Source organism: Anser brachyrhynchus (assembly GCF_964034855.1).
Source record: "Anser brachyrhynchus genome assembly, chromosome: 3".
NCBI classification, from domain to species: Eukaryota; Metazoa; Chordata; class Aves; order Anseriformes; family Anatidae; genus Anser; species Anser brachyrhynchus.
The window spans coordinates 109319035-109331930 of NC_137696.1; the positions used below are offsets into that span (position 1 = coordinate 109319035).

Below are 12896 nucleotides of genomic sequence, written 5' to 3' on the forward strand. Positions count from 1 at the left end.
AGTTAGAAAACACAAAGGTATCCTTATAGAGAGAAGAAAAAGATACGTAATTAGAAGGGTTCCCCAATATACAAGTGACAAGAAATCATTTCAAGATTCTTTTATTGATTTTTTTTGCTCTTTCACAGCCCAAGATAATTGTCTCATATTAACTACTTTCATTGTATTTCCTGCTAGACTGCGTGCACTTATGTAATATATTTGCAGTAAAGCAACAGTGGACAATTAAATTCTGAAGAAGAGATGGTTTTAATATTATTGGGAGAATACATTATGTTTCCATGTGTGTCTACATGAGTACTTCTTGAAATTCGCCGGTGTTTCACTTTCACTTAAATAAATAAATAAATAAATAAATAAGCAAGTGGAGGACATGGTTTAGACTATCCTATTTCTGTGTGTATGAATCACATATGAGGGCTTCCTATTTGTTTACTTCAAAAATTTGCTATGTATGTTGCACACTACAAAAAAAAAAAATCTGAAAAATATTTTAATGCTGTTTAAACAGAAGGCTTTGAAAGAAATATAACAGCTTGTATTTTTTTTCCTTCAGAAAGAAATTTGAAATTGTCATGTCTTGTGCTGATTGTGAAGTAAGCCAGGTTTTGAAATCATTAAATGCAACATTCCTGCCCCTGGCACCAGATTTGTAATGAATTTCTGCTTGATTCAGCTTTTGTTGCTGCTGACCACAGAGGGCTATACTGACCTGCACCTAATGCCCTCTAGCAAATTATTCTACTGCAGTGTTTTTCTCTTTAACTTGGTAAATTCAAGTTCCTGCTCATTACTGTTCAGTTATTCTTTTGGCTGAGCATTACATAGAAATGTAGAGAACAGGACTCTTTTAATTCTTTTTTCCCCTCTCCAGTCAGATGGCTGCCTTAAAGCAATACGTTTTGATGAAAAACAGGATTGCTTTTAAGATATGAGTTTCTCTTTTTTTCCCTCCCATAATTTTTGATGGCACCTGGGGTAGGGAGGCCTGTTGCATGCAAGAAGGAATGTTATATATGTGGTGCTTGTGAGTGAGGCAGCATCACGGGAATGGAATGTGGAAAACTGTCTTGTCTTGTTTTTCCTTTTTCCAGTTGCCTGTTTGTCTCTACAGCCTTTTTCTTCCCTCATTTTTTTTGTTTTGTTTTTGGTTTTTTTTTTCTTATTTCCTTCTTTCTTTCTTTCCTACTTTTTAAACAAACTTTTAGGAAAGTCAGCTTGATTTATACTAGCGATTATCCCCGAGGGGCAGGAACTAATTGCTCTAATTATTACTCGAGGGTCATATGGGGAGATTTAGAGCCTGAGGCCAACTATCAAGGAGAAGGTAAAAAATTATTTTTCTTGAGTTTGAGAGACAGTTGGTAACTCCTGGTGTTGCAATGTTCTTAATTATTGGGGGACAACCTGATAGAAAAGGCAGAGGAAATGGAAGATAAATATGTTTATCCTTCTATTTGCCTGATTTTTCAACAGGATAAACTAATGAGACATGTTTGTAATGAGATTCTTTGTTTAGAGAAATAATTTTTATGAGTAAGATTACCCCATGAGAGTACTGTTACCTATAAGAGAGAAAAGAACCAGTTACTACCAGTGCTGTAGCAAGGTTGTTGGGCTTACTTAAGCAGAACCAATTGTAAGATTAGGTAATGAAAGTAATCTGAATGACCAAAAGTAGAAATCAGTACTTACTGATATGATAATTCAGTAATTCATATGACATATTTGCTACAGTTTGGCAACTGTGTCCAGAACTGAAGTTTTGTTTTGGTGAAGTTTTAATATCTTATCTGCTCGAGGGAAGGAAGGCTCTGCAGGAGGATCTGGATAGGCTGGACCGATGGGCTGAGGTCAACTGCATGAAGTTCAACAAGGCCAAGTGCTGGGTCCTGCATCTGGGGCGTAACAACCCCAAGCAGCGCTACAGGCTGGGAGAAGAGTGGTTGGAAAGCTGCCTGGTGGAGAAGGACCTGGGAGTACTGGTTGATAGGCAGCTGAATATGAGCCAGCAGTGTGCTCAGGTGGCCAAGAAGGCCAACAGCATCCTGGCTTGCATAAGAAGCAGTGTGGCCAGCAGGTCTAAGGAGGTGATTGTGCCCCTGTACTCGGCTCTGGTGAGGCTGCACCTTGAGTACTGTGTTCAGTTTTGGTCCCCTCGCTACAAGAAGGACATGGAGGTGCTTGAGAGAGTCCAGAGAAGGGCAACGAAGCTGGTGAGGGGTCTGGAGAACAAGTCTTATGAGGAGCGGCTGAGGGAGCTGGGGTTGTTTAGCCTGGAGAAGAGGAGGCTCAGGGGCGACCTTATCGCACTCTATAGGTACCTTAAAGGAGGCTGTAGAGAGGTAGGGGTTGGTCTATTCTCCCATGTGCCTGGTGACAGGACGAGGGGGAATGGGCTAAAGTTGCGCCGGGGTGGTTTAGGTTGGATGTTAGGAAGAATTTCTTTACTGAAAGGGTTGTTAGGCACTGGGATGGACTGCCCAGGGAGGTGGTTGAGTCACCATCCCTGGAGGTCTTTAAAAGACGTTTAGATGTAGCCCTTAGTGATATGGTTTAGTGTAGGACTTGTTAGTGTTAGGGCTGAGGTTGGACTAGATGATCTTGGAGGTCTCTTCCAACCTAGACGATTCTGTGATTCTGTGATTCTATGATCTTAAGGTTTTTAAACCTTTCTAAAGTCTTTGTAGAAGAAAAGTCTTTCTAGATGTTGGAATAATATCCACTACAAATGAAAACCTGTTTAGAGATTCTTCTTGTGGACTTTTTAGCTGCAATACAAATACTCATAATCATTACAGAGCTGAAATATGGCCTTTGAGAGACCCCTGTTTACCATTCAACAGTAAAATCTCAACCAAGTCTCAAATAGTAAGAAGAGAGAGAGAGAAAGAGAAAAAAAATAGAGCAGGTAAGAACTTGTTTTAGTTATTCATGCTTGGACTTGTTTGTTCATTCTTATCTGGACAAGGTCTAAAGATGGGTTTACACCAATTTTGATTAATAGATGAAAACACATCCTGGTTTTCATGCCAGTCTTCCCTTGTGTTAAGTGACAGAATGCATCCTGACCTGGCAATAGGTTGCATATGTGTAACGTGAAGGAAAATTTATTTTTCAGATTCTAATCCCTACTGTAAATCTTGTAAGCACATGTATTCAGCAGGGATTTTGTGTATATACATATATACAAAGAGAGAAAAAGAAGTTTTAGCTGGTACTAGCAGGTACCAGAAAATGTAGTTTAGTTTACAGTCACCTCGTTCATTGATAGCTGACTGTAATGGTGGGCAGTGGGCATGAGATTCTAACGATGGGAAGGCAGATTGTCTGTCTTGTCAAGGTTTAGGAAATGAGTGAGATCTTAGTCAAAAGTGTAACAGAAAAGCTGTTATGTAGGCTATGTATAATCTCCAGGCTTTGTCAGGTGTTGATGTAGGTTGTGCTCAAGACTTCGTCTCATATAAAATGATGCTCACACCTTTAGTAAGGACACTTGATTTAAAATGCTATAAACAGAGGATTCTGCAGGAAAACAGAGGCTAAAGCAGCAGGAGGCATTAGAAGCAGCCAATGGCAAACTCTGAGGGTGTTTTCTAAGGGTCGGAAGAAATCACTTTTAAGTTACTCCATCTTTGCCATAAACATGGAAAGGATATTTCAACATTTCAGTTGAAAGAGGCAAAAACAGCAACCAAACAAGACATCTGTCAGAAATGCAAGTGACACTTTCCTGTCACCAAAACATTCCCCTAAATTTTCAGGCATCTTGGAGTCTTGAGACTGGTGGTAAATGAAAATAGCCTCACTGAGAATCTGAGTTGTTTGTTTTCACAAGTCACACAAAGGGACATGGTGGAGTCAACCTATCCGTTAACCCCTTTCCCTCAGAAACCAAGAGTTGCTCTAGCTACACCAGACTGACAGAGACTTTCAAGGGAAGCTTCTACACTGAGGCAGAAGAATCCCAAGCAGAGATTTGCAGCTCTCAGTAAAACCTTCTGAGTCTACTCCTGCTGTGCTAAGCACAAGCAGTACACATGCTAGTTCCATGCCTGGCACCAAATCCCTTGGGGTGATTTCACTGGCTTTCCCCAGGCTCACAAAGACAGGCAAGTGTCACCTTAAGCTATGTATAACAAGCTGTGCACAGGAGAAATTTATACGGTTCTTTACAAATAAGTGGTAAGTTTATTTTAATGTTTTCTATCATATAACAGTTGAATATTACCATAATAAGTATTGTCTCAGTAATAGATAATCTATAAGGTTCTTGCTTTATAAGAATTTGTTCTTTTTAACCTCTGTTTTGTGCATGCACATATGTACATACATAAATACACACACACAAGTTACAACAAAAATTTCAGTTGAAATGCCGCTGAAAAGCATTAAAGAGACCACTGGACATCTGTGCAAGCTGTTCTTAAAAACCTTCAGTTTCAAAGATCCCACAACCCTCCCAGTCAACTGATGCTACTGACTATCCTTTCTATTATAAAGTCTTTTCTGATGTCATATTTTCAATAGCAAAGTTCGTTTTAATAGTCAAGCTCAATTTAATAGCAATTAAAAGTTTCTCTGTATCAAGACAGGCCTTGAATGCCTCCAGGGAAGGAGACCCCAAAACCTCCCTGGGCAGCCTGTTCCAGTGCTCCGTCACCCTCACCATGAAGAAGTTCTTTCTCATGTTGGTACAGAACTTCCTGTGATCCATTTTGTGGCCATTGTCCATTGTCCTGTCCTCACAGACCATTGAAAAGAGGTTGGCCATATCCCTTTGTCTCCCACACTTCAGGTATTTATAAACATTGATAAGATCCCCTCTCAGTCTTCTTTTCTCAAGGCTGAACAGACCCAGGTCTCTCAGTCTTTCCTCAGAGGGGAGATGCTCCAGGCCCCGTATCATCTTTGTGGCCCTCCATTGGACTCTTTTCCAATGTAGTTTTAATACATTTTGAAATGTTAATCGTTAATTTAAACATCAAAGTATAAAACATTAAATGAATAATTAAATAGGTTTTAATGCTTTTAACAGAACAAGCCCAGGTGGGCCAACAACTAACTAAATTAGAAAAGATTCAGACAGAGTTGGTCCCCTTTCCAGATATGAGTCAGATTTTATTGCCAGTCTTGATAGCGCAGCCTTGTAGAAGGAGCCAGGTGATTCTAGACTTCTATGACTTCCATGTGGCCTTCAAAACAAATTTGCCTGTTTCCTTTGTTCACCTGGTGTCTGTCCCATTTGTACATACTGCAAGCTCTTCAAAGCACAAGTACCTTCTCTTAGACTTTCTGCAGTGATTAGAAAAATGTAGTTTCTGCTTTCCATAGGTATCTATAGAAGATTCAGGAAATATGGGGGATGTACAGCCAAGCCCGTGATTTAATGTTAGATGATCTGTGGTTGTATGATTTCTTTCCACATAACAGTTGGATAACAGAAAGGTGTATGACCTGCCAAACCTGCTGGAGACGTATTCTCAGTTACAAAATGTTTTCTCATGTGAGTTGTAGAGATACCAACAATAATTTATAGGCACATCATTCCACCCATCAGAAAAATATGTTTTGATTGCCAGCATAGTGTGACTGGCCACACACAAAATCCTAGCTGGACTGGAGGACAGGATGCACAGTAGCATCAGAGTTAGTAAATTTCCAAAGAAAATTAAATTGTGTAAGGTTTAGATGGAGAGTCCATAAACACAAAACAATTCTAACAAATTCCAGCTGGTCTGAGAATGCAGGCTGAATGCACACAGTAACAGGATAATTTTATTTTGAGCTAGTTCTAGGTTTCACTCCAGCCTTCACCACAGATTTATGTGGGCTTGGCATATACACTCCTAACTGTACTTTTAACTTGAAAAGGGGATAATGATCAATTAAAGGATCCCATACTGCTGTGAGAAGACAGGGACAGAGGGTTGTGGGCAAGGTACTAAGTAGTCCTCGCTTCAGCAACCAGCATCAATGGCAGTCGCAAGCACTATGCTGTGCCTCTGTGGACTGAACCTGAGAAAAGAGAAGAGTAGAGGAAAAGTCCACAAGCTCATGGATCTTTATTAACATGGAGCTTATGTAAATTGCACATTAAATAGGTTACAATACTGCCACTTGGCAAGAAGAGAGCCAACCATCTGGACTGATGTGATTAGCAATGTTCATTCTAATATTCTTTGACTAAAAAGCACATCGTTTTCTGGACACAGATATACATGAGAAAAAAATGGAGGATTTCTTTAAGCTGTATTAATAGTGGAAGTTGCGCTGTGTAATTCCAATTCATTTGGGTAATGAGGTGTGCTAATTTTCAGACTCAGTCCAGTTTAGACACACAGCATGCATATGCCCTGTAATAGGAGTGTTTATTAATTATATTTAATTGTCATCGTATTTCTTAATGATAGTTGTGTTCACCCCCGTTCATTTTGTTTCTGAAATGGCGATTAGTAAGAACAGGGAACATGGTTGAATAGGCAGCTGGAACTAAGGAACCATGGGTGGCTGCAGCAGAAAAATCGGCCCTCAGCAAGCCAGCCATCAGCACAGTTGTCCGGGCCCTCATGCTCCAGTGACTGGGAAAGCAAAGCTTGCCCAACCTGATTGCTGCTCTCCAGTGGCAAGCAGGCCAGTCGTATAGAGAAGCTGAGTGTCTTTCATGTGTGGATGTCTGTACCATGAGCAGAGGCTTAATTAGAATTTTCCAATTAGCTGATTGCACATTTTTATGGGGTTAACTAGTGGCAACCTCCACATCACTCATAGCAAGGGCATTGGGGTTTTCAGGCCTTAAAAATGCCACCAGCAGGTGGAGAACTAGTGACATGAATCACACACACATGAGCACACATGCACTCAATCTTGAGACATTGCTGTAACTTGCAGAGTTGCATTTTGTCACTGGAATACCAGTTCCCAAATCCTTTCCACTTGTAACTTAAATGTAGTTGCAAACTGAACTTCTGGCTTAGCATCAGAAACAGAATTGCCATCATGACTCTTCATGAGGTCACAGCCTTGTATGTTTGGAAAAGCTGTGTTAGAAAATAATATATCCTCTACATATACTTCTGCCAATCTGAGTTGGTTATATATTTAAATGCAGCTTCCATGTGCACTACATAAGTTATGCCTGAGGTGGTATTTCTAGCTTCAAAATGTTATGAAATTATTGCCAATATTTGTACAATATACTGGTAAGCACAAGACCCTTGAATTCTGTGTATGGCAGTGAAGAGCTAACTAATGTTACATGCATCTAACATGGCTTTGTGCATTCACTTGTGGTTTTTTGGTACATTGTGATATATTGAGAAATGCCTCCCAGTTTCATGAGATACAACCATGACAGAGCAAGACTGTTGTGAAGGCTCTTTGTTGCATGCTTGTCTTGGTGCTGGACTTCATAAATTTGTTATGCATATGAATACAAAGATGAACAATTTAACTTTGCCAAACATCCTATGGGACAAACGTTTCTTGAAATCCAGCTAGGTCTGTTAATTTTTTTAAAGTAGCAAACATTTTCCTGTCAGAATACCTGACACTGGCCACATCAAGGGTTCTTCATTTCTGAATCACGTCCATAGGTATTATTTCCCTTTCTTTTTTTCCAGAGCCATCCTGGAATCTATGTGAATAAGGAAAACAAAACAAAACAAAACAAAAAAGCCATATCTGAAAATTAATAACTAGAACATGGGATATAGATAGATAGATAAGTATTAAGACATATTTACCACAAATATTTCAAAAGAGTTATAAGAGATGGGTCACTAAGAAAAGAGGGACTATATCTGTCCCTCTGCATGCTCAGCCAGACCCACCAGCCAGGACAAGGGAGCGCTTGTGCCAACAATGTGTAATTCCATCCTCCTCTCTAGCTGAACTTTGCACATCTCTTGCAACCTTCACTAGATACAGCCCTCTTTCCCTGTTCTTCAAATAATTTTAATCAGAAAAATGGTGGGTTGGTGGGTAATGAGGGTAATTGGTTTTTCGCAATTGAGATGTACTCCTGCCTTTGTTCTTCAGTCAGCAGCATCCTGTTAACTGTAGGCATGATGACTTGCTTCACATTCCAATTGGGACGTCTATTTCCTTTGTTACAGCTTTCTGCTGAAGTCTGGGACCACATGCCTTATCATATGCAATTGGGAAGCTGTCACATATATCAGCCAACAAAAGCGTGGTGCCCCAGGAGAACTCCAGACACACCGCACACCCATGCTACCAGAAGCCTCCAGCACACTCCTAAAAGAGCAGCTCCACATTTCAGGAAGTAACACATTACAGAATGATTCTCCTATTAAGATTTATGCTTAAAATAGAGGAGCCACAACCTCGTGCATCAGCAGAGTTTTCATCAGCTGATTAAGCATGACAGATGAAGCAGGCTCCTGACCTTTCTGAGGCTGAGGGGAAAAAGGAGAAAAAAGAAAAAAAAAAAAAAAAGAGAGAGAGAAGAGAAATGGCCTCTCTTTCACCTCTGTATTCAATGGTGCACTTCCTCAAACAAATAAAAAGACACTTTTGCAGCTGAACAAGAGGCCATGCAGTTAGCCATGGGCCCCTAAAGTTGTTCAGTCAAGAAGGAACATGATACTATATGATTTGTCTGTTCATTGCTCCCGGGGTGGGCCATTGCTCCTAAGTGAAGAATAATAGCTGTCAATTATGTTCAGATCACTGTAAGGGCCCTGGAATTCTTAGGCAACCTGTTATTAAACCGTTAGCTTTCTGATGTCTACCTTATTACTTTAAACATGCATACCAGACTGACTTTAAATACACACACTGAAAAGACTAATTAATCTTTCCTAACACTGGAAATTTGATTTGGTGAGTGCAATCAAAAGTTTGGGACATGCCCATACCCTTTAATTTAATTTAATTTTATTTTTTCACTTTGTGAAGAGTTCTGAATGTGTAAGTTGCAATCAGTGACATCATACCATATATACATACATACATTCATTGCATATAATGTGATCCTATCTTGGAAGTCTCCTGGAGCTGAGCATGTCTGTTGCAGAGAACAGGAGCTAATGTCTGCGCAGAAGGAGTTGTTCTGATTTCTTTAAAAAATAAATAAATAAATAAATAAAATAAAATAAAATTTAAATTAAAAAATAAAATAAAATAAAATAAAATAAAATAAAATAAAATAAAATAAAATAAAATAAAATAAAATAAAATAAAATAAAATAAAATAAAATAAAATATGGGGTTGAAAACAAAGAGAAATATATTTCAGGTACACTTTTTTATTTGGATTTGGTCTACAGTAGCATTTAAGGAACTGAATAGAGATTGGTGCACTTGTGTGATAGCAGATGTAGCATATTTTATCTTTACTAAATTGGCCTTAATTTTTTAGCATAATGTAGCCCCAATCCTGTTATTTAAGAATTGCTAAATAAATTATTGAGATTAGATTCTTTTCTACAAGCTATACTCTAGTTCAAGCAATAATTAATTCAGGGAAGTCCAATGTCCAAAGTTCTGAAGCAAGTCATCCTAGAGCACTACAGTAATTTCTTTAGGGCTTGTAATTTAAAAATCTGTGATGATATGTCCATTTTTTCTTACGCTTACAGAAGCAGCAGTTAATTATAGTTATATGTTAATGCAAAAAGAAGTATTAATCTACCTTATAGACTTCCTGATTTTACACCTGAAAATTTGCTGTTTAGATATTGCAGTCTTTGTTACACCATCTTCTACCTTGCTTGCAGGGAAAGTAGTCTGGATATATTATTTCTGATTGTTGTGTGGATGCAAAAAAATGTTTTAAGAAAGAAAAATTATGATGATGGTGTACATTCTGAAATTTTGCAAGAAATGAGAATACAAAGAGAGAGAGAAAAAAAAAAGTGTTTAGACTGAACATGCTCACCTCCGTAGATTTCCTAATCCTTTGTGAGTTCCATAGCCCAAATCCAGCTCTGTGAAAGTTTCTGATTCATCAGCTTGTTCTTAGCCAGAAGCAGTTTTCCCAGTGGCAGGTACTCACCAAAAGCTCTTATTGTCATGTATAAGTAAACCCTCAGAAAGAAAAACGACTGACATAAAGTCTTAGCAGCAGACAGAAAATTTGACTCAAACTTTGGGATCCTAGGGAACTGGCAGAAAATGAAGCAGGAAAGCTCTGTGTTCACACTGACTCACATGTTACCTTTCATTATTTCCCAAATCAGTGTATTCTTTTAGTCACAGTGTGCTTGTTCAGAGCGGGGATTTTAACATAAATCCCTTACCTCATGCTTCATTTTCTTTCCCTTCTGTTCTCTACCAAAACACTTTATGAGATCCCTGATCATCCCAAAGGAGAATGAAAAACAGAGAAACATGTCCCAAGAGTTTTACTAGATGGGAAGAGTATTTCTTGTGCAGCTCTACCTTGAATTTTAGGCAGAGGGCAACGTGGAATTGTCTCATCTATGTGAAGGCTTCTTTCTGAGACATAGATTAAGAGTTTAGTTAGTCCGAGTTTTTCTGGAGGCAATAACAAAAAGTAGTCACCAGCAGAACAGAAGTCATGCAAGAGACAGTATCTCTTCAGTGCATACACTGAGTGAACACAGGGACAAGAACATCCAATTAGGTCTGTACTTTCATTAAGGAATCCTGTGATTCCCCTCTCAGGAGAGCTCAGCCCTCACTTTAGCTCTTCACTTGCTCTAGAGAACCAACGTCATCTGTCAGTATTTATCTACAGGGAAAGTAAGCACTTGACTCAGAAAGTAAACAGAGCACATTTACTCTTTGCCAGCCAATATCAAATCTATTTAAAAATACAGTATTTCAGGTAAATATTTTCAGATGTTTTTTAATATGTGCTGGTTTATTCTATTACGTGGAGTTTTCCAGACTGTTTCAATTTTAAATGTAAAAAATGAATCTAAATAATCAAAAAGTATACAGAATTGTTAGCAGGTCTGCATTTGGTAAATAAGAATAGATTTTTTTATTTTGCAGGATATTTACCAACCCATCACAGATACAAAATGACAAAAAATGCTTAATTAATGTCTTTAATGCAAACAAAATTGTATAATTTACAAAACTTAAATACAGCATAACAATATTACTTCACTTAGATATTTAAGTTTAGTTTATTGAACTGAATCACAACGTTTTACTTTGCCTCCATTTAAGAATTAATTGTACCTGGACTACTTACTGCAGTACCCAGTACTTTTCATGTTCTATTTTCCACCACAAATCTCCAGATATTCAGAAATATCTGAAACAAATCTTTGAGAAGGCAACTTGGCAGGTCAGGAGAAAATAAAGAAAAGCAAAAATAGCCCAAAATTAAATGTTGCAGTTTCAATTCAGATTTTCTTATCCCAAAATGTTTTGCTAGTTTTCCCTAAGAATCCCAGAATTTTTTGCAAAGTCAGAATTTCACCACAAGAATTGCTGTCTGTGCCATATATAAATCTGAAGCCAGACAGACGTCTAAGGAGAAACTGAAGTGACAGCAATGGCACTTAGGTGCCTCTTAGTTGCCTTATGTACAAAAGAAATAGTCTGAATGGCTGTTTTTGAGACCCATATTGTCCAGGGATTCATCCAGGGATTCTTTTTTTTTTTTTTTTTTCAGTGATCAGTTTTGGAGCATTAGAGGCTTTAGCTCGTTGTTTGCAGGGGTCTCAAGTACTCAATGAGGTTTTTACTGTCCAGGAAGGACAGAGGTCAGAGTCACAGTTGGAGGCGTAGCCTGATGACAATGCTTTTGTGACAGTGTGGGAATGGGCTGAGCAGCAAAAAGAGGACATTGTGTCTGTGTCTATTCTCAACTTAAAAAAAAAAAAAAAAGTCATCTTGTAAGGCTATCTCAGATGTTTGTACAATAAGATAATTAATTGTATTGCAAAAATATGCCTGATCAGGGGTAACCTGGATTCACAGAGTCACTTGTGGTACAGAAATATTCTCTGCAGTGTAACTTTGTTCCTCCTCAAAGCTGTAGCAACCCAAAGGAAAGATCACCTTGCTCTTATTTTGTTTCAGGGAGTCACAGCAAATAGTTCCTTATGCCTAATGAAATACCAAAAGACTCTGAGTAGGCCCTTGTGTTAAATGTCTTTTCCTCTTTTGGTAGAAACAGTCAAACTTCACTAAATAGTCATGTAAAAATTGATAGTACTTAAAGCAAGAACTTCCCACTCCAAAATAAATATTTTCTATTGTCGTCACACCAGGGAGAGCCCATCCTCTCCTGCTGCACTTTCCTTGCTTGATCTGAGAAAGGAGTGGAATAAGGCCTTTCTCATAACAGGACACAGGTGACTCCTCAATACTTATGACAATCTACATCTGCTCCATTCTGTAAAATCACATGTATCCACAATCTTCTGAATTGCTTTTCAGTAGAAATGAAACAGTCTTGTTCTCTCCTCTCCACTCACATCAGCCACCAAAGAGAGCTGAGCAATCTTTCTGTATCTTGGGGTTGCCCAAGGAGATGGGTCCATCCTCATGAGAGATGACCTTTCTTGTTGGTCCCTGCAGCTCAAATATCTCATGTATCCTAAATAGAAAGGAAGTTTAAGTCCTAAGGACCAGAACCTGGAAAAACATTTTTGTTTCCCTGTTCCACTACAGACTTCCTGTGTGACATTAGACAAGCCATGGAGACTTGCTTTGCCCCAGTTTCACATCTATGAAATAAGTGGTACAGTCAGTACAACAGAAGGAAGGGATGCCATCCAAAGGGACCTGGACAAGTTAGGTAAGTGGGGCCATTTGAAGTTAATGAAGTTCAACATGTCCAAGTGCAAGATGCTACATCTGGGTTGGGGCAATCCCAGACAGCCTAGGTGAAGAACTCATTCAGAGCAGCACTGCAGAGAAGGATTTGGGGGTTCTGTTTGACGAAA

At 38.7% G+C, this 12896-nt stretch overlaps 1 protein-coding gene across 1 annotated transcript in view; it reads right to left on the reverse strand.

Moving 5' to 3' along the window:
- LOC308193277 (uncharacterized protein) overlaps nucleotides 1-12896 on the reverse strand; it is a 216924-nt gene that overhangs the window by 3809 nt on the left and 200219 nt on the right. The window lies entirely within an intron of this gene.